Raw genomic sequence first — 21,639 nt, forward strand, 5'->3', positions numbered from 1 at the left:
CCCAACAAACTACGGAAGCGTTATTTGTGGTACTGCAGCTCTACTCTGCTGTTCCACAACTTGTGTTTCCGCGGCAGTCTAAGCTAATTTTGACTCTAATGGCTTTACTACGGTTAAATATTTTTCTAATTTACCTTCAAATTTCGTAGTCGCTGAATCTAAGAGATCTTTATCATCAGCCGCTTCTAAATTTATATAACTTTCTTCATACTTAGTCCATCGAACTTTCAATATATTTAGGAAGACTATTTAGTTTCTCCCTGGACAAGGGTATTTCGTCTAACGATTGTTTGCAATCATTTATGGCTCTTCTTACCCATCCTGCCTTACTGCTAGAAGATCTCTGCAACAAGGAAACAGACATGTTGACTGATTTCTATTTCTATAATTAGACCATTAATTTCAACCACAAATTTACCCCAGCTTAGTAATTATCTAATTATTTTAAATTTTGAAGAGTCTAGGGATTATATCCGCTATATCAAACCTATCCCCCTGGGTTGTTTAACCTCTAGGGTTCTGTTTTATCCCCACACTCGGTCACCACATCTTCATAAATATCATTTCCTCCCTGGAAAAGCATAGTGTGGTCATGCTTCCAATCTAATACAGCGTTTAGCCTTTCATCATCGGAGAAGGAACTTGCCCTTCCACCCGGAGCTCAGTATACATGTATTTCCACGTCATCCACTTCAACCGAACATGGTAGTAGGCTATGCCCAACAAAAGCAACTTTAAACACATTCAGTGCTTGGGCACACATCTGCTCTCCTCACTCTGTGGGGCACCAAAAATGTCAGAAATTTGACTTTATACAATTCGGTATCCTCACTTGACACAAGAAATGTAAGAAATCTCTAATATACAAATCTTAGGTCCTCACTTGAGGCACCAACAATTTTTCCTTAAGTAAATTCACATGTCTCTTAGGTGTAAGTGTACCATAACTGATACCTTAACTCACCTAATTATTACTCTCCTATCTCCTAGCTAATCCCTCATTGAATTGGCCAATTCGTAAAGCGGACTGAGCTAGAAAGAGTCGGACAGCAGATGACGACGAGCCTGACTTTTACATCAGTTGCTTGGGCATCAAAGCATCCTTGAGGTGTGTATTACAACGTGCTAGCTCAACGAAGTCTAGGAGCAGAGTGAGTCAACATGGCATGCCTCAGCCCTCTAGTTCCTCATAGAATTGTACAGGTGCCAACTATTAATTAATTACAACGCTAAACACAGTTAAATTATAACATGATATATACAGGGTGAACCTAACTTATTATTCTTAGTTTTAATTAAACTTAATCCAACCCAAATATTTCCTTTATGTGTAAATATATTAATCCCACATCTGCTTTTATATGAGGGCTTTTTCATCCTCAGGGTATGTCATCTAACGCGCAGATGTAGTTTAGGTCAATGGAACTTTCCAAGTAATTACATGTATTTACAATATAGTTGTCCACGAGGGTTAGATGCGGTAACATTTAATTTATTAATAAAAAGAATTATTAAAGACATGGTAATTTCTGGGCTGTAAAAACCGCTTGAATAGATATTAATGATCACGGGTTTTCCTCTGCTTTCTAACCAGGGACGACTATTTTAAATGTAGAGAGCACACTGCTCTGGGGGAAAATATTTCCCACACATGGAGACATGACACATCCCTGGTTCAATCCAACCTTCAAAAGGAAAAAGTCACTTAGTTCATCATCCACATGCACCGCAGTCTTAGCACCGTCATACACACTCTTCATGGCATGCAACAACTTCCCATTTACTCCATATGTTCTTAATACCTTCCACAATCCTTGTCTATCCACCGTGTCATATGCTTTCTCCAAATCCATGAGGGCCACATACAACTTCTCTAGAGACTTTTCCACTAAAGATCTAAGAATGAATATCTGATCTACACGACCTCTTCCCTTCCTAAAACCTCCCTGTTCTTCTCCAAGGAATTCCTTTGTTATTTCTCTAAATAAGTATCCTGCCATATACTTTTCCTATTACGCTAAGAAGACAAATGTCCCTCTGATTACCACACACTTCTTTTTCCCCCTTTCCTTTGTACAGGGGAATGATTATACCTGACTTCCAATCCTCCGGGACTCAACCTTCCTCCTAGGCCAATCTGCACATCTTCCACATCCATTCTATTACTGTCTCTCCCCCGTGCTTCAGCATTTCACCACACACTCCATCATTTTCTGGGACTTTCCCCATTTTGACTTTCTTCATTGCTTCCACTACTTCCAGCCTACTGAATTCTTCCTCTCTTCTCACATCCCTCCGTCACCCAGCCATTCCCCAGCCACTTCTACTCGCATTCATGTTTAACAAATCCTTAAAATTTTCTCTCCATTTGCTCACTTTTTCTCTCTTCTCCACTAGTAATCTACCATTTTTATCTTTCACTCCCCGTCTAACTTCTTTGACACCCTGTCTGCCTCTCTTTACCCCTTTCCAGAACATTTTTTTTTTCTTACATTCTTTCCATTTTACACTGAGATTCCTTCCAAATTCCTCGTCCCCTCTTTTCTTACTCTCTCTTACTAATCTTTTCACCTCTCTCTTCCTCTCTACATATAACTTTGTCTTCCGTCTCTCAATTTCTTCCACGCCCGTTTCTCATCCACTTAACCCCTACACCGCGGGCTTGTTTACCAATGACTTGCGTGTCCCGCGGGGTTATTTGGGCTCCGACAGACTCTCAGAAAATATTTGCCAAAAATCAGTTATTAGTCCTAGAATAATAAAATTATATATGCTTATTGCACATACCTATCACTCCGGTACGGCCTGTGGACCCTCCAGGGAAACGTCGTCTGTGGCATTTTGGAGCCGCGAACTGGGAGGCCCTCAGGCAGTACTTCTTTGATTTTCCCTGGAATGATTATTGCTTCCATGGCCGGGAGCCATCTGAGTGTGCCTCGCGCATTACGGAGGTTATTCTCTCGGGCATGGAAGCATACATTCCTTTCTCATATCCTTTGACTAACGCAAGAAAGCCTTGGTTTAATCACGCTTGTTCTAATGCTGTCCACAACAAGGAGAGGGCCTACAAAAGGTACCGGAGCCAACCCACCCCTGAATCACATCATCTTTACGTTTCTGCCCGGAATTGTGCTAAGTCTGTTCTTCGCTCTACTAAAAATAATTTCATCCATACTAAATGCTCTCAACTCTCCAACTCGAATTCTTCCCGCTCCTTCTGGCACCTTGCCAATAATCTTTCTAACAACTTTACCTCATCATCCTTCCCTCCTCTTTTCTACTCTGATGGTTCTGTAGCTATTTCTTCTACTGATAAAGCAGATCTCTTCGCACAGACTTTCTCCTCCAATTCCACCTTAGACGATTCCGGTGCTGTTCCTCCATCACTTCTCCCCTCTGACTTCCTCATGGCTGACATTAAAATTTCTTCAGTTGATGTATTTTCTGCCATCACTGGCCTCAGTACTAACAAGGCATATGGGCCTGATGGGGTCCCTCCTGTTGTTCTCAAGAACTGTGCTTCTGTGCTTACACCCTGCCTAGGCAAACTCTTTCGCCTTTGTCTGTCAACTTGTACCTTTCCTTCTTGCTGGAAGTTTGCTCTTATTCAGCCAGTCCCAAAGAAGGGTGACCACTCCCAACCCTCCAACTATCGTCCAATTGCTTTAACGTCCTGTATTTCAAAAGTTTTCGAGTCAATTCTCAATAGAAAAATTTTAAGGCATCTTTCCTATCACAACCTTCTTTCCGATCGTCAGTATGGGTTCCGTCAGGGACGCTCCACTGGCGATCTTCTCACCTACCTTTCAGACTCCTGGTCATCCTCCTTTCGGGACTTTGGCGAAAGCTTTGCCATTGCACTTGACATCTCAAAGGCTTTCGATCGAGTCTGGCATAAATCTTTAATTTCCAAACTGCCCTCTTACGGTTTCTATCCTTCTATCTGTGCCTTCATCGCTAGCTTCCTTTCTGGTCGTTCTATAGCCGCTGTTGTAGACGGCCATCGTTCTTCTCCTAGATCTATCAACAGTGGTGTTCCTTAGGGCTCTGTCCTATCACCAACTCTCTTCCTTTTATTCATCAATGATCTTCTAAGCTGTACATCTAACCCTATCCACTCATACGCTGATGACTCCACTCTTCACCTTTCCATTCGGTTCCCGCAACGCCCATCTCAACAGTTACTTCAAGAAACAAGGGATGAGGCTATGGCACACCTAATGTCTGACTTGGCTCGTATCGCTGACTGGGGTAAAAATAATATGGTTGTCTTTAATGCATCTAAGACTCAGTTCTTACACCTATCAACCCGACAAAATCTTCCACAGGTATACCCATTAATGTTTAATAATATTCAGCTTAATCCTGCATCATCCTTGAACATGCTTGGGGTTTCATTTACTCAAGACTTATCTTGGAAAGATCATATTACATCTCTTGTAAAATCTGCTTCTAAGAGATTGGGTGTGCTAAGCCGACTCCGCTCTTTCTTTACCCCTGCACAATTGTTGACTCTATACAGAGGTTTTATCCGCCCCTGTGTGGAGTACAACTCTCATGTGTGGGGAGGCTCCCCACATACAGCTCTTCTCAATAGGGTGGAGTCAAAGGCTTTTCGTCTCATTAACTCTCCTCCTCTTACTGACTCCCTTCAACCTCTGTCTCTTCGCCGCACTGTTGCATCTTTATCTCTTTTCTATCGCTACTTTAATGGTCACTGCTCCTCTGAACTGTCTGCTTGCATTCCTCCACCTCTACGACGGGCGCGTAGCACCCGTCTGGGAGCAAACTCTCATCCCTTTTCTGTCCAACTCTCTAATGCAAGAGTTAACCGTTACTCCCAGTCTTTCATTTATGCAACAGGTCAGCTCTGGAACTGTCTCCCTCTGTCTGTATTTCCTGCTGCCTATGATCTCCAGTCTTTCAAACGCAGTGTGTCCAGGCATCTCAAAATGATCGGATCTTGAATTTGGCTCTCTATTGTATTTTGTTTTTCTCTTGGAGGGAACTGTTACTGCGGGCCATGGCCTTTGGTTCCTTCTTCCTCGCATAAAAAAAAAAAAAAAAACTTCAGCTTTCTCCTGGAATGATTGTTGAGCCTTCGTCAGTTTCCGTAGGACTTGTGGAGACCTCTGAAGTAGGGTAACTAAGTCTGCACTTTACACTTCCCGACAACCCGTAATATGATTACCAGAGCCAGATACAAACACCATAAACACTATTCTACCATTTTCAAGTAGTTTGGGATCCATACTAAAAAAAAAAAACACTGTGAAAGCAATGGAAATTACGAGCGCGTCTGATCGCCGCACTTGCGCTAGTTCGCTCTAGGCACTCTGTCATTTATTATTTATAAAACCCCTCACACTTTATATTTCTATTAATATATCACACTCATATATATCTGGAGTCTTTCTCCATAAGTTTCCTTCACTCGTATTATTTTATTGTCACTGAAATCATTCAATTTTTCAGTCAGTAAAATACGTAGAGAGCCACGGATTCACTCTCACTGTTATAACATAAATTATTTGTACTCATATCCTTATATTACTAATTACTTACATTACTATTTACATTTTCTATTCTATTTTCAATATTTACCCTTCTATTTTACTTACAATATGTTATTCACTGTCACTTTCAGTAAGATAAAACTATAATACACTGTTCAACCATATGAACTGAACATCCATTGCTTTCACCTGCTATTTACACATTATTTACACATTATTTCCAAATAATTCTGCTTCCACACTTGCACTGTTAGAACTGCTTCTGGCTGTGATAATCGAAGAAGCAGGTTACACAGAAGGGAACCTGGCATTCAGCGCACTGCCAAGAGGTGCGTTTATGCTCAGGTGTGCGGCGTGTGGTATGCGCACATACCTGACACCTGCGAATCGCAGCCTTCCTTTTCCCTGTGGCAGGCATTAGCTCAAGTCTGTGCCGATCCATATAAGCCCTCTGCTCAAGTCGGTCGGGAAGTGTAACTGGATGGCGCCTTGGAGTTGCTGCTTGCACCCTACCATATTTTTCCAGCACCTGCTGGACACAAGTCCTGGCGAACAACCTCAGGGAGAAGGACTTGGGTGGCTTTACCTTCATCTTGTACAGGATGAAGGCGTTCAGCATCGTCATATCTATGAGATCCAGAAAAACTTTCCTGTACCACCTAGTATTCTTCCTGAGGCAGTCGATCTCACCAATCATCATGTCGGACTTGTCCACCAGCCGCATGTTGATATTATAGTCCAACACAGCATCAGGTTTCATCACAGGTTCGCCTGTTCTACGGTCGACCTTCCCACTGTCTCTCATCTCCCCCTTATGTACGGTGGTGAGCATGTGCACGACTCTCTTGTCATGCCACCGTATTGCCAGCATCTTCTCACACTTGCGTAGGTGCACGTCTCCTCGCTGCGAGATTCCCGCCTCTGGGAATTTGGGGAAGTTAGCACGATTACTTTTCACAGTGCCGCAGGAGCCAATGCCGTGCTCAGAAAGGTATTTGGCAAGTTTCGGTGCTGTATAGTAGTTGTCTGTATACAGCACATGATTCCCACCAAAATACTTTTCTAGGAGCACTTTCACTACACAGCCTGAGAAGCCAAGGGGGTGAGTTTTATCGAGATCGACAGTGCTGGCTGAATATATGACGAAGTCAAGGATGTACCCCGTCTTACAGTCGCACAGTACAAAGAACTTAATTCCAAAGCGATGGCATTTGCTTGGAATGTACTGAACAAACCGAAGACGTCCTCTGAACAAAACCAAGGATTCATCAATGACAACCTTCTGAAATGGGTGGAAGAATGACATGAACTTATCCTTCATTCTGTTCAGAATCTCCCGAATCTTTCAGAGTGGGTCGGTTTGGGAAGGTACATCATTATCGGCAAAGTGCAGGTTTCCCATGATGTTCCGGAAGCGATCTCTGGCCATGTACTTATTGAAGGTCGGTGAGGGTAGTAAGGGGTCCATGGACCAGTATTCTTCCAACTCATGCTTCTTGGAGTGTGGCATAAGAAGCATGAGGGCAAAGAACACATACAGCTCCTGCACTCCCAGGATGGTCCACTGTTGCATCTTGGTTGCACCTGTACCACTAGCAGCACGTTGTGATTCGTACCTGTTGGTCTCATCACATATGTGCTGCATGACTTCGTCATCTAGGAAGGCCAAAAGGTAGTCGACACACTCAGCATTTTCGTCCATAGTGAAGGCAGGCTGAACTCCTGACGAGCTCTCATCGAAAACCAGGTTTTCGGGGACAAAATCTGACCCTTCCGTCCACGCGAAGGCGTCCAGGATTCCCTGGCGTGGTGGTGGAGGGCTGGTGGTGGTGGTGGTGGTGGAGGTTGGCTGAGAGGGAGGCTTATCTCTGTCAAGGTCACTCTCACTGACCCTAGGTTGCCGTACAGCACTAGCAGCCCTTACCCTACTAGCTACACTACTTTTCACTCTCTTAGATCTACCTCTACCTCTACGGCCAGCCTTCACTGTTGATGCTGGTGGTGACTCCGACGACGAAGACTCCGGAGATAACTCAGCCGACGATGATGACGAGATGAGTAAAGTGGGGCTTGGGGAACGGGGAGGTGAATGCACTTGTGACTCATGGCGGGCTGGGTCACGTTGAGGCATTGTTCTGGGGCTAACACGCCGCCTTTTCACTCCCTTCCCAAATTCTTGTCCTTCCTGCACTAAAGGCTCCTTTCCCTTGGAGCTAGACACTAATTCACTGGTAGAAGCACTTGTTGTCGCTGTTTCTGGCGCGATAACCTCACCTGGCTCATCACACGATTCACCCGAATCGTCAAAGTCACTGTCCATTATTATCATGGACAATTCTGCAAGTTCTCGTGCCACTGCAGAGTCACTGAGGCCTTTCCTGCTTGCCTCAACACTTTTCTTTGGCGTAGAGGTCACGGGGCCCTTTGCAATGGGCACAGAAGCGGCAGGAATGGCGGGGCGCGAGTGCGACATGTTGTCTCTACAGTGGAGGACAAGGAACTAAATGCCGCGGCTTATCTGAGAAGGGAAGGGTTGACAATGACACTTTAGGCTGACTGCTGCTAACTTACAGGCTAATTTTTTATAGGTAGAAAATCTCGGCAATAAATAAAGAAATAGGTAGTTCCAGGTGAATGTAAATGTCAATTAGGAATCTCCCTTCCTTTCTGATATATATTTTTATTACAGACATCGATTACAAAGCATAAATCAAAGGGGAAATTACCGTGGTAATGCAGCGAATGAATGCATGTGAGGTTTTGTCAGGTGATAATTAGCCAATTTCTGGAGTATTACAATATCACTTACCTGTTTTTTTTTTGGTATATATTATTGGGTAAAAATATAGGGCATAGGGCTTATTTCAATGGATGAAATCTGTGGAAAAAGAAGGGGGAAATTTCCGTAGCGCAGCGCGGCGTGGGAGGTGAGAGGAGAGGGTAATGGAGGGCAGGTAGGGAGGGGAGTCACGAAGGGGGTAAATTATCTGAGAAGGGAAGGGTTGACAATGACACTTTAGGCTTACTGCTGCTAACTTACAGGCTAATTTTTTATAGGTAGAAAATCTCGGCAATAAATAAAGAAATAGGTTGTTCCAGGTGAATGTAAATGTCAATTAGGATTCTCCCTTCCTTTCTGATATATATTTTTATTACAGACATCGATTACAAGGCATAAATCAAAGGGGAAATTACCGTGGTAATGTAGCGAATGAATGCACGTGAGGTGTTGTCAGGTGATAATTAGACAATTTCTGGAGTATAATACTATCACTTACCTGGTTTTTTTTGGTATATATTATTGGGTAAAAATATAGGGCATAGGGCTTATTTCAATGGATGAAATTTGTGGAAAAAGAAGGGGGAAATTTCCGTAGCGCAGCGCGGCGTGGGAGGTGAGAGGAGAGGGTAATGGAGGGCAGGTAGGGAGGGGAGTCATGAAGGGGGTAAAATAGCTAAAATGTCAACAATGGATGGGAGTACAGATGAGATTTGGAGTGCTGACTAGTGTTGGACATTGGCAGTACTGATAGATGATACAAGCCACCACTTGAGAGCCCGGGATAATTCAAAATAACACAGAATCACAAAAGTGACGCCCCGCGGTATGATCCATTGTAGCCGAGCGTCACGAAAGTGACGCCCCACGGTTAAGGGGTTAATATATGCTTTCCTCCTTTTTGCTACAGCCTGTCTCATCTCTTCATTCCACCATGCTGTTCCCTGCACCCCCCTTTCGTCTTCAGTTCACCCCACACATCACCTCACATGCTGCAGATTTCCTCTGTGAATATCTTGCACACACCTTCCGTGTCCCCCATCTGCTCCAGTTTATATTTACCCAATCGCTCCTCCACTTCTCTCTTATATTCAGCTTTTTTTTCCATCCTCTTGTGAGAGGCTGCGCATGCGAGTTTGTAACAAGTGCCACCCGAGCCGATCATGCGTTTTCATGTTATATCACTATTTTGACCCTTCTTTTATATCCCAGGCATGTCGCTTGCTACAATTTTGAACTAGACATAAGGTTGAAAGTCCTCCAAAATACAACACTGAAATCGATTTGTGAGGTGAGGGTGGGTGACAGACCGCCAGCGCGGGCGAGTTTGTGCCAAGCGACACCGACAGGATGAGTCACTGCCAGTCCACTTGCTATACACTGTTAGCTATTGTTAGCATCTAACAATTGTTATGAATATAATTTTATGTACCAGATTATTAAGTAAATTTTGCAAATGCTCTGACATGTTAAATAAGGTCAATATTGTTTCTCATTAGCCCAGAAACTCTTATGCTAATGATATGTTTACGTGCTATTTTCAGCATTTCCAGGGCATGCTGTTGGTGGTACTGCGAAGGCCCAGTTTCGCCTCGCATGTCATTCTCCGCATACAAAGGCTATGCTTTTCCTTTTGTGTGTGTGTGTGTGTGTGTGTGTGTGTGTGTGTGTGTTCATTGTGCTCGTAACCCTTGTAAGGTAATCTTGATTTTTTTACTATATTAGGTAACGTGGGGTCTGACAGACCCCACGGAAAAAAAATAAAAAAGAAATACTTCCGTTTGAGATATTTCAAAATGCTTCAATACACAAATAATTCAACCCCTTATCTGTAAATAGGACCAGAAAAAATAAAGTTTAATCGAGAAAATATATATTTTTTTAAAGTTTATACAAAAATGATTAAATTTTAGGTAAAAAAATTTCAAGATTAAATCTTGCAATATTGAAAAGTAATATCATGATTCTTTGGGTGGTCTGCAGTAGACCGATGTTGGGACCTTCTGTATACAAAAGGAGAAAGACAGCAAATTGAAATAAAAAAATCACAAGAGGGCTCAACTGAGGTTACATTATAGGTAATCTGGGGTCTAACATACCCCAATGGCTCTATAGAGCAAAATCAGAGCCAGGTACAGCTATGATCCCAACATCCCCATGAAGAGCATCACTAGGCAGGAAGGTAATGAGATGGACAGATCTGTAGACCTTATGCTCATATTTTTTAAAATTAAATTTCGGGGACTGGGGTCTCTGAGACCCCACATTACCTATCTAGGGTTAATGTCTTCTGATAGTGAATATGTTGATGACCCTACCGCTGGGCCTTCAGGGGTGCAAGAGAGCGGCCCTGCTGAAGGCTCCAAGTCTTTTAAAGTGGCTGTTTTTTACACCCACAAAGCTCGTCCTGGTCATAGGGATAAAGCACATGGTGTCAGTGTGGCTGCTTTGGAGAGAAGTGATAATCATAGTGATGATGGTGATAATGATGCAGCTAGTGTACTTTATGTGAGGATGCTGGCGATGGTGATAGGGCTCCTGGTGCCATAGTTCATTGTGGTGAAAGTGATGGGGTTGTTGTGATGATAGTGATGACGCTGGTGATAATGGTAGATGTGTGGCACTACCTGAGGGCAATGGGGGTGGTGATAATGCACGTGGTGGCCTAGTGCATTATCACAACTCCCTAGTGCATATTTGATGTCTTTATGTCCATTAACAACAATGTAATGAATGGTTTTGTGATCATAAGCTTTGAGTGAAAATTCTGTCGCACTTGGAAAACAGGTGTTTTCTCTTGCTCAAATTGATTTATCGAAAATCTGTTTATATATTCGTAATCTGCATCCTTTCCTCTTTACTATGTTTTTTTTTAATGGAGTCTCTAGCATTATTGATAACGGAGTTATACTTCGTTGAAGTTGTATTCTAAAAATCGTCGATTTTCGGCATTTCGAAAAAAAACTATAATTTCATATATTTGCTTATATTATTTTCAGTGACTAACAATATGGGCATATTTGGCATACGTTACCCTTCATTATGGTCTTTGAATGAAGTCTCTAGCTTTAAAAACAACAGAGTTATGATCGTTTCAATATTCGCAAACTTTAAACGCAATTTCTGGCTTTTTAAAAAAATGTCGCTTTGTACAAACTCGCACGCGCGGCCTCGGGATTGGCAGAAATTAAGAATCAGCTACTGTATTTTTATTTTTGTGACCTACATTAACCATCCAAATCCAACGTGCTCCATTCTATCCCAACCTAACGTCACGTAATCTTTCCTAATCGAACGTAATTCAGCCCAATCTAACAACCCCTAACCTCGTCTGTTCTGGCCCAACCTCACCGCACCTCACCTCACTTCACCCACCTAACTTAAACTTCACGTCACGTCACTTCACTGCACCTAATTTCATCGCATCTCTGCTCATTTCAGATCATCCCCTTGCCTAATTTCATCTCACCTCACCCTACTTCACCTACGTGTCTGCATACTGACAGCAGAATATTTTGCAAGTAAATAGTAGCCACAACCCAAGCAAACTGTGGCCTCGTTGTGAGGATATCAAGAGAAGGAAAAGCAGAGGAGCAGAAAAAGAAGAAGAAAAAAAGGAGGACAAGGAAGGGTAAGATAATGAGGAGGAGAACCAAATGAGGAGGATGGGAGAGGAGCAAAGAGAGAGGAGGTTAGAAGAGGAAGATAAGATGAAAAACATAAACAAACATAACAAAAGCAAATGGAAGAAGACGAAAAAGAAAAACACTAAGAGAAAAGGATGGAGGAGGAACAAAATGGGGGAAGGAGAGAAAGGGAAGTGAAAGATATATAAAACATTATCTGGAAAAAAAGGAACAGATGAAGCGCATGGAAGAAGAAAAAAGAGAGAGAAAGGAACGCAGGTGGGATAATCCGTTATGTGTGAGGATGACGAGGAGAAACTACGATAAGTTTAATCATTAGGCAAGAGGGATTGAAATAATGAGAAAGATGAGTAGTTGAAGGAGAAAATCTGGCGAAGCAGGAGGAGGAGGAGTATTATAAGGCAAAGAATCGGCATGGGGAAAAGGAGGAGGAGGAGAAGGACAAGCAAGAAAAAGAAGAAGAGCAAAAGAATGGGGAGGGGGGGAATATTATGAGAATAACAATAAAAGAGCAAGGGACAACAAACATTAGAAGAAAAAGAGAACGAAAGCAAAACGTCAGCTGTAAGAATGTTGGCCAGAGACTGGTTTGTTGGCATGCAAGAGAACTAACCAACATCTAAAAAACGATGATTAAGACCAAAAAAACGTAGGAGAAGAGGGCAGAAGGAGGAAGCTAAGGAATAAAGGTAGCGATAGAACAAATGAAGAAATAAAAAAGTCAATGTAGGAAGATGAAGAAAAAGAGAGGGATGAATATGATGGTGAAGAGAAGGATGAAGAAGAAGAAGAAGAAAAATATGATGACGAAAAGAAGCAATAAGCATGTAGATGTGTTAACACAACAAGCGGAAGGGAGGGCACACAATTTTCTGGAAAAAAAAATGTAGGGAAGAAAGATGAGGATGAATATTAGCTGGAGAAGAACAGTTTACGAACTGAAGACAGGACAAGCCAAAGGAAAATGATGAGTAGTACAAAAAGAATATTACGAAGAAGGAAAAGTCGAGGAGCAAGCGAGAGAGAAGGATGACATGTGACAAAATATAATAATAAAAAAAAGAACAAGAACCAAAGACGGAAGACGAGAATCAGCAGGAACTGAAGAGAGAATTTAAAAGATGGAAAATAATAAATACGCTGAAGACGCAAGTGAGTGACACAGGATGACGAGCATTAGAAAAAGAGAAAGAGGAGTGAGAGTAAAACAAGGAGGATGAATAAATGCAACAAAAGCAAAAGAGGCATGGAGGAAATGGAGAGTAAAAACAAGAAACGTGTTTAGCAAAAGTCTGGTTGGGGGTGAAAAAAAAGAGGAAGAAGAAAGGGAGATGAAGATGAGGATGATGGGAGTAGTGAACATTGTGAAGAAGAAAAGTAATAATAATAATAATAATAATAATAATATGATGATGATGATGAAGATGATGAAGAATGGAGGAGGAGGAGGACGACGACCCAAAAGAGGAAGAAAGAAGTGAGGAGGACGAGAATGACAAGGAAAAGGTGAAGTAAGACTCGCTCTCTCTCTCTCTCTTCGTTTGTGTGTGGGGGGGGGGAGGCATGCAGGGGAGAGTAATTAATTTTCTCAGGCCGCTTTACCCCGATTTTAGTTATTATTGGAGGTGATGTTGTGGTACAATAAAAAATATTATTTGCAGTATGATGAAGTTCCTGCCCAGGCGTCCACGTCCCAGAATTGTTACACGTTCTTCGATAACTTCTTACAACCGCCATGTTCATCGATGCGTGTGTGTGTGTGTGTGTGTGTGTGTGTGTGTGTGTTAATTTAAGGAAGAAGGAACCAGTGACTAGAAGCCGGCAATACTGTTCACTCCAGGAAAGAAAAGAAAAACAAAAGATAGCCATATTCAAGCCCCGTTCATTTAAAAATGCTTGGACACACTGCGTTTGAAAGACTGGAGGCAGTAGAAAATACACAGGTGGTAGTGCCAGAGTTAGCCTGTTGCATATTTGAAAGGCTGGGAGTATCTGTTAAATCCTGCATTAAAGAGTTGGACAGAAAATGGATGAGAGTTCCGTGCTAGGCGGGTGTACGAGCCCTCTTTGGTGGTGGAGGGATGCAAGCAGACAGTTCAGAAGATCAGTGACCTTGAAATAAAGAAAAAAGAATAGTGTGGTGAAAGGACAGACGTTGAAGGGAGCCAATAAGAGGAGATTTGATTCCACAATGTACAGAAGAGCTGTATGTGGGGAGCCTCCCCACACATGAGAGTTCTACTTTTCACAGGGGAGAATATAACCCCAGTACAAAGTCAACAATTGTGCAGGAGTAAAGAAAGTGAGGAGTCGGCTTAGCACACATAGACAATTTGAAGGAGATTTTACAGGAGAGGTATTATGTTCTTTCCAAGATAAATCCCCACAGAATGAAACCCAATTTATATTAAACGATGATGCAGGAGTGAGCTGGATATTGTTAAAAGTAAGAGGACATTCCTGCAGTAGATTTTGGCGGGTCGAAAGATGTAAGAACTGATTTTCTGATGCATCAAAAACAACAAAACTACTTTTGCCCAAATCAGAGATACGAGCTAACTCAGACATTAGGTGTGCCATAGCCTTGTCTCTTGTTTGTTGGCGTAACTGCTGAAATGGATGCTGCGAGAAGTGAATGTAAAGGTGAAGAGCGGACTCATCAGCGTTTGAATCGATAGGGTTAGATGTATAGCTTAGATCATTGATGAAAAGAAAGAAGAGAGTTGGTGACAGGACAGATACCTGAGGAACACCACTACTGACAGCTTTTGGAGAAGAACTGTGGCTGTCTACAATAGCAGCTATGGAACGACCAAAACGGAAGCTGGAGATGAAGGCTCAGATAAAATGATAAAAACCGTAAGAGAGGAGACTGGAAATTAAAGATTTATGCCAGACTGGACCAATAGCCTTTGAGATGCCAAGTGCAATGGATAAGATTTCACCAAAGTCCCGAAAGGAGGGTGATCATGGGTTCGAAAGGAAGGTGAGAAGATCACCAGCTGAGTGTCCCTGGTGGAGCCTGTTCTGGTGACAGGAAAGAAGGTTCTGATAGGTGAGGAGATTTATTTATTTATTTATTTTTAAAGAATTTATGAAAAACTTTAGAAATACAGGATGTTAAAGCAATTGGGCAATAGTTAAAGGGATGGGTATTGTTATCCATCTTCTGGACAAGCTGAATGAGAGCAAACACTCAGTAAGAATGAAAGATACAAGTCTAAACACAAAAGCGAAAGAATTTTCTTAGGCAGGGTGTAAGCACAGAGGCACAGGTCTTGAGGACAACAGGTGGGACACCACCAGAGTCACCTTGCTGGTATTGAGGCCGGTGAGGGTAGAAAATACATAAACTGAAGTAATTTTATTGTCATTCATGAGGAGATAAGTGGAGTATGTGATGGAAGATCAGCACCAGAATCATCCAGGGTAAAATTGGAGGAGAAAATGTGAGCAAAGACTTCTCCTTTTTCAGTAGAAGAATCAGCTACAAAACCGTCAGATGGAAATGAGGAGGAAAGGATGATCAATTAAAGTTGTTAGAGAGGGTTTTGGCAAGGTGCCAGAAGGAGCGGGAAGATTTTGAGTCAGAAAAATCAGAGCATTTAGTATGAATGTAATTATTCTTAGCAGAGTGGAGAATGGTAGATGGGGGCGCCCATCATCCACCCACTTAGTGTGGCGATACTCTGAGAGTAGCTCCACAATGAGTGGCAAGCCAAATGAATATCTGTTAATCAGGAAATCATTTACAACGCTGGATGGTAACCTTACAACCAACCAACACGTGTTCCCTACGTGACAACGAGTGAGTTGGCGGAGGGTTAGTGCCTGTCCCCGGAAAACAACTAATTAAAAATACAAACAAGAAGCCTTAGGCCAGGACTGACCAGCGAGTGACAACTATGGACCGAACAAAGGACATCATACGAATTGCTACATGAATGTAAGGGGTGTGAATGATGAGGATGAAAGAGAAAGAGATTGTCCAGGTGTTTGAGGGTGCAAAAGTAGACATACGTTGAATAACTGAGACTAAATGGTGAAGTGAGAGTGTGAGAGAGTGGTAGTATGGATGACGTATATGTTCTGGAGTAGGTGAGAATGAAAGGGCAATAGAAGGAGCATGTATTGTTGTGTGCATGGAATGGAAGGACAATATAAGAGAGTATGGATCAGTTGGCTCAAGGATTGTGTGGATGAGACTGAAAGTAGGATTACAAATGTGGGTGATTGTGTGTGTATGCACCAACACAAGATCTTGCACGCAGAGTGAAAGAAGGGTTCTGGGCAAATGTGGAAGCGTTCATGGAAAAGTTTGAAAGGAATAAGTGAGTGTTATTGATTCGGGATATGAACTGGGAAAGTAGGAAATGTGAAAGTGGATGGAGTAGTTGGTAAGTGGCGTTTGCCTGCAGAAGTGGATGAAAATGGCAGCGCTCTAGTGGATATTTGTGCAGGATGGGGGTCGGTGATAGCCTCTTTAGATATAAAATGATTCACAGGTATATGTGGCGGGTGATGAGAAGAGTGGGTGGTTAACTGAACGAATGGAAGTCTGTGACTGATAATGTGTGTGTGTGGATGACATATTAAGAACGTGTGTAATTGATGCAGAGCATACAGAGGATAATGGAGTGGACATTCTTACCATGTGGTGATGGTGAAAGTCAAAGTTCAAATGCAACGGAGGGTTACAAGAAGGGAAGGCCAGGAGGGAGTAGTCCATACAAGGAGAATACAAACGTTGCAAGAGGATGAAAAAAGGGCTGAATACAAGAGAAAAGTGGGGGAGCGATTAGGAACATATTTGGAGTAGATGGGGGAGGTAGGTGTGTGTGCAAGATATTCACAGAAGAAATATGTGTAGTATGTAAGGTGGTGTGTGGGGCGAAGAGAAGACGAAAGGCGGTAGAAGGAATAGCATCGTGGAATGAAGAGGTGAGACATCCTGTGGCTCAGCAGGAAGTATATAGTGAGTGGATCGAAAGCAGGGGCGTGGAGGAAGTTGAGAGACGGAAGAGATAGTTATATGTAAAGAAGAAGAGAAAGGCGAAAAGATTAGTAAGAGCGAGCAAGAAAGAGTGGATGAGGAACTTGGAAGGAATTTGAGTATAAATTGGAGGGAATGCAAGAAAATGTTGTGGAAAGAGGTAAAGAGAGTAAGACAGGGTGATAAAAAAGTTAGTTAGGGAATGAAAGATAAAAATTGTAGACAGCTAGTGGAGAAGGGAGAAAAAGTTAGCAGATGGGGAGAACAATGTCAGGAACTGTTAAACACAGAGAATGAAAGTAATGCAAGGGTAAGTGGCTGGTGAATGGCTGGGAGAAGAAAGGAGGTGAGAAGAAAGAAAGAAATCAATAGGATGGAAGTAGTGGAAGCAATGAAGAAAGTCAAAATGGGGAAAACCCCAGGATTTGATGGAGTGTGTGATGAAATGCTGAAGCATGGTGGAGAGATAGTAGAATAATGGATATGGAAGATGTACATATTGGCCTGGGAGGAAGGTGCATTCCGGAGGGTTGGAAGACAGGTATAATTTTTCTCCTATGCAATGGAAAAAGGGACAAAGAAGTGTGTGGTGATGATAGTGGCATTTGTCTTCTTAATGTAATAGGAAAAGTGCATGGTAGGTTACTTATTGAGAGTTATAGAATTAACAGAGAAATTAGTTGGTGAAGAACAAGGAGGTTTTGGAAAGGGAAGAAGTTGCATAGATCAGATATTCATTCTTAGGTCCTAAGTGGAAAAGTTTCTAGAGAAAAGAAGGAAGTATGCAGCTTTCATGGATTTGGAGAAAGCATATGGCAGAGTGGATAGACAAGGAACATGGAAAATATTAAGAATATATGGAGTAAGTAGCATGGTGTTGAATGCCGTGAAGAGTATCCACGAGGGTGCTATGACTGCAGTGCGTGTGGGTAGTGAACTGAGTGAAATTTTCAGTTTGAATCATGGATTGAAACAGGGATGTGTCATGTCATCATGGCTGTTTCAATCTGTATATGGATGGGGTTATAAAAGAAACACAAGGTAAGGCAGTGGATGTTGGAGTGGCTTTAATGAGAGAGGGCAAGGTTTGAAAACTCCCTGTACTGTTGTTTGCAGATGATACTGTATTGCTTTGTGAAGACTAATGGGAACTGCAAGGCTTGGTGAATGAGTCTGAAAGTGTGTTAGAAACGGAATTTGAAGGTGAATGTAAGGAGGAGTAAAGTTATGGTCCTCGAGAGAAGTGAGGTCACTGGATGTACTGTGAGGTTGGATGGTGAGGAAATGGAAAATGTGAGTGCTGTTAAGTACTTGGGTAGTGTGATGAGTAAGAATAGAAGTCTGGAGGGTGAAGTGCTTGAAATGGTACAACAAGAAAGGAAGGTTGCTGGTTCTTTGAGAGCAGCGATAAGAAAACAGGGAAGTGAGCATGGAAGTAAAAAAGTTGCTGCATGTGATACCAACTCTAACGTATGAAAGTGAAACTTGGACCATGCTGGAAGGATACAAGTCAAGAGTGAGTGCAGTGAAAATAAGTTATTTGAGAGAAGCAGGTGGAGTTACATAGATATACTGACGAATGAGGAAATGAAGGAGCATTGTGATATGGATGTGGATGTGTTAGAAAGCATTAGGAAAAATTCATTGATGTGGTTTGGCCACGTGGAGAGGATGAAGAGTGGGAGACTAACAAGAAGAGTGTATGTGAGTGAGGTGGAGAGGGGGAGAGGGAGGAAGAGGCCAAGATTGAGATGGAAGGATGGAGTGGAGATGTATATGAGAGAAGAGGGTGTGAGCTGAAAGCAGGGAAGTGGAATGGCGAGGGTCGGGTGACATGAAGGCGAATTGTTTGTGGCCACTTTTTACGGGACTAAGGCATCTGACAATAGATAGATGGATACATCGCGTGAAGAAACAAAAGATTTGAGATTCAGGAGTGGACTGGCTTCGGTCTTTTTTTTTTTTTGGGGGGGGGGCTTCTGCCTGTTGTGAACAGGATTAGAACATGCGTAATTAAACCAAGTTTTTTTTTTTTTTTTTCATTAGTCCCAGGGTAAAAGAAAGGAATGTATGGTTCTATGCCTGAGAGATTAATCTCCATCATGCAGGAGGCACACTCAGATGTCTCTTGGCTAAGGAAGCTAGAATCTTTCCATGAAAAATCAAAGAACTGCCTGGGAGCCTCTCCATCAGCAGCTCCAAAGTGCCACAGTCGCTGCTTCTTAAAATGGTCCACAGGCCTTACTGAAGCGATAAGACAGGTGAAGATTATAATGTTGTGACAACAGGAGCCCAACGGAGAGAAAAAAATTACAGTAAGCAGAAGGGTTAGTTGTAAGGAAGAGGTCAGGTATTTTGGAACTCTCCCCAAGTCAGTCAAGGGTACGGGTAGGGTGCTGTACAAGCTGCTCCAGGTCATTAAGAAGAGAAAAGACGTTAGCTTGTTCACCAGGTGGATCAGTGAAAGGTGAGGACAGCTAAAGATGGTGGTGAACATTGAAATAATCTAGAATGGAAATGTCAGAAAAAGGAAGTATAGATAGGATATGTTTCATCTTAGAAATGAAATAATAATAATAATAAAAAAAAAAAACATAGTCAGTCGAATTAGGGTATAAGTACACAGCACAGATATATTTAGTTAGGGAATGACAGGACAGCCAAGGCCAGAGAGTAGAAAATTCAGATGATTCAAGTTCAGGAGCACGAGAGCAAGTTATGTTGTTGCATACACACACACAGCTACCACCGCTGGCTTTGAAATGAGTGTTGAGAAAGTAGGAGGATAAAGAGAAAGGTTTGTTGTCATTTGTCTCAGAGTTGACTCTCAATGAGGAAAAGCATGTGAGTTTTGGAGGAAGAGAGATGGTGTTCAACAGACAGAAAATCGGAGGAAAGACCACGAACATTGCAGAAATGAATAAAGTGTGAGTCACACAGTGGTTCCATGCGTTTCACTTGGTCATCACCGTGAGAGGGGAAGATGGTAGAGGATTTTATGCCATTTTCTTCTGAACTTAACGTAAGCAGTGTGTGTGCATGTAATTTGGTGCTGACAGTTAGAGGAAACTGTATAGGGCAGTATGCTGGTCTACTCTCTGCACTTCTAAAGCACTGAAAAAGTTCAGCACAGGGGGATGCACAGAGCCTAGCCCCGATTGGTGATGAAGCGGGAGCGCTCCCTCCTTGTCACCAGCTTTTCTTCACCTTAGGAGTACTGCACTGTTCGGTTGGTGATATACAGTCTACTCCCTTTACTGTATTTATGCCGTCAGTTCCAAGACGAATCGTTTATTCTAATCTTGCTTTCTCTTGACTTTTCATTCAGCTTAAGAAAGTAGCCCATAAATGAAGAGTTTAATGAAGGTTGCATCAATGGATTGTTCCAAAAACGACTTAAACTGCAAAGTGGGAGTAATAAAAAAGAATGTCATTGGACTGAAGGGGTAAGAAGCATTCAGCCAATGGGTTGTCTTTTTGATGACTAAGATGCTTGGTGCTCAGAGATGACTGGATATTATCTGCAACATTAATGCTATCTCACCTTCATTATAACTCCAAGTCTTTATGTCTCCAGGCATCTCGAATTTAACATATATCTTAATCTTTATGTTTCTCTTACTCAGGAAGAAATGATGATGGATGGTATGGCTTAGGCTACGTCAGACCAGATAAGCACACAATAATTTCTTTGTTTTGCTAAGATTTGCTTTGCAGGAGTAGAGACATGGGAAGATTCTGCAATATCCTGTCCTTTTTCTTCCTGCGAAGACATTATACTCACAGCTTGAAACTTATAGTTAGTTTGTAAATCTACAAATTGGAATTTAAAAAAAAAGAAGATATTCCCTCTGAGGATCGATATTATAGGTCAGTTAGTATTAGGGAAATCATTATCTGATGCTCCCAAAATAATGGAGAGAGAGAGAGAGAGAGAGAGAGAGAGAGAGAGAGAGAGAGAGAGAGAGAAATAACTGGGCAAGATGAGGCATGGATTGATGGAGATAAATATGAATGATGGCAATAGAGGCAGAAAGGTAAAGATAAAAACACTATATGACGGTGAAGGAACAATGACGGCGAAGTGGTGCAGGTGTAGGAATATTTGATTAAGATATGGACACGAATGGTGGAGATATAAACAGTGGTATTGATATAGGAACTTGGTTTGTACATAGAATGGGTAGATAAAAATAGGAACACATAAGAAGGAAGATGTTTGACCTGTTGTGACTGTGTCCAGCTAACCCGATGCGGCTATAATGTAACTCAAATATTTTATCACGGTTGTGTGCAATTCGCTAAGCCATGGTAATGATGTTAGAATGAGTCTCCCCACTTACAAGTCTAATTCATCCACCAGTTTGACTACACTTTGCCTTCATTTAAACTAATCTTTGTCAAATTAGAACACTGCATTATAGACAGAAGCAGTGTAGTAGGATTTTGTACTGACGAAAAAAGCAGTGGTCTCAGGTCACACTCACCACACCTACTGTTTCGATGCACCGCCTAGATCCATCTCACTTGCACCCGAGAGGGAAGCAGAGAAAAATTATGGCGACAGAAAGTGTTGGGGGTACAAAAGAGCGTGTCTAAGGCGTAGGAAGGCAGCGGTGCAGATGTAACAAATGGTGGGAATGTATGACAGAAACTGTGGCGATACAGAGAACTTCTAGTGAAAGGAGTGTTGATGTTGTGGGA

The sequence above is a fragment of the Coenobita brevimanus genome, chromosome 14 (genome assembly GCF_032717465.1).
Source record: "Coenobita brevimanus isolate Jiangsu-jjx chromosome 14, ASM3271746v2, whole genome shotgun sequence".
Classification (NCBI taxonomy): Eukaryota; Metazoa; Arthropoda; class Malacostraca; order Decapoda; family Coenobitidae; genus Coenobita; species Coenobita brevimanus.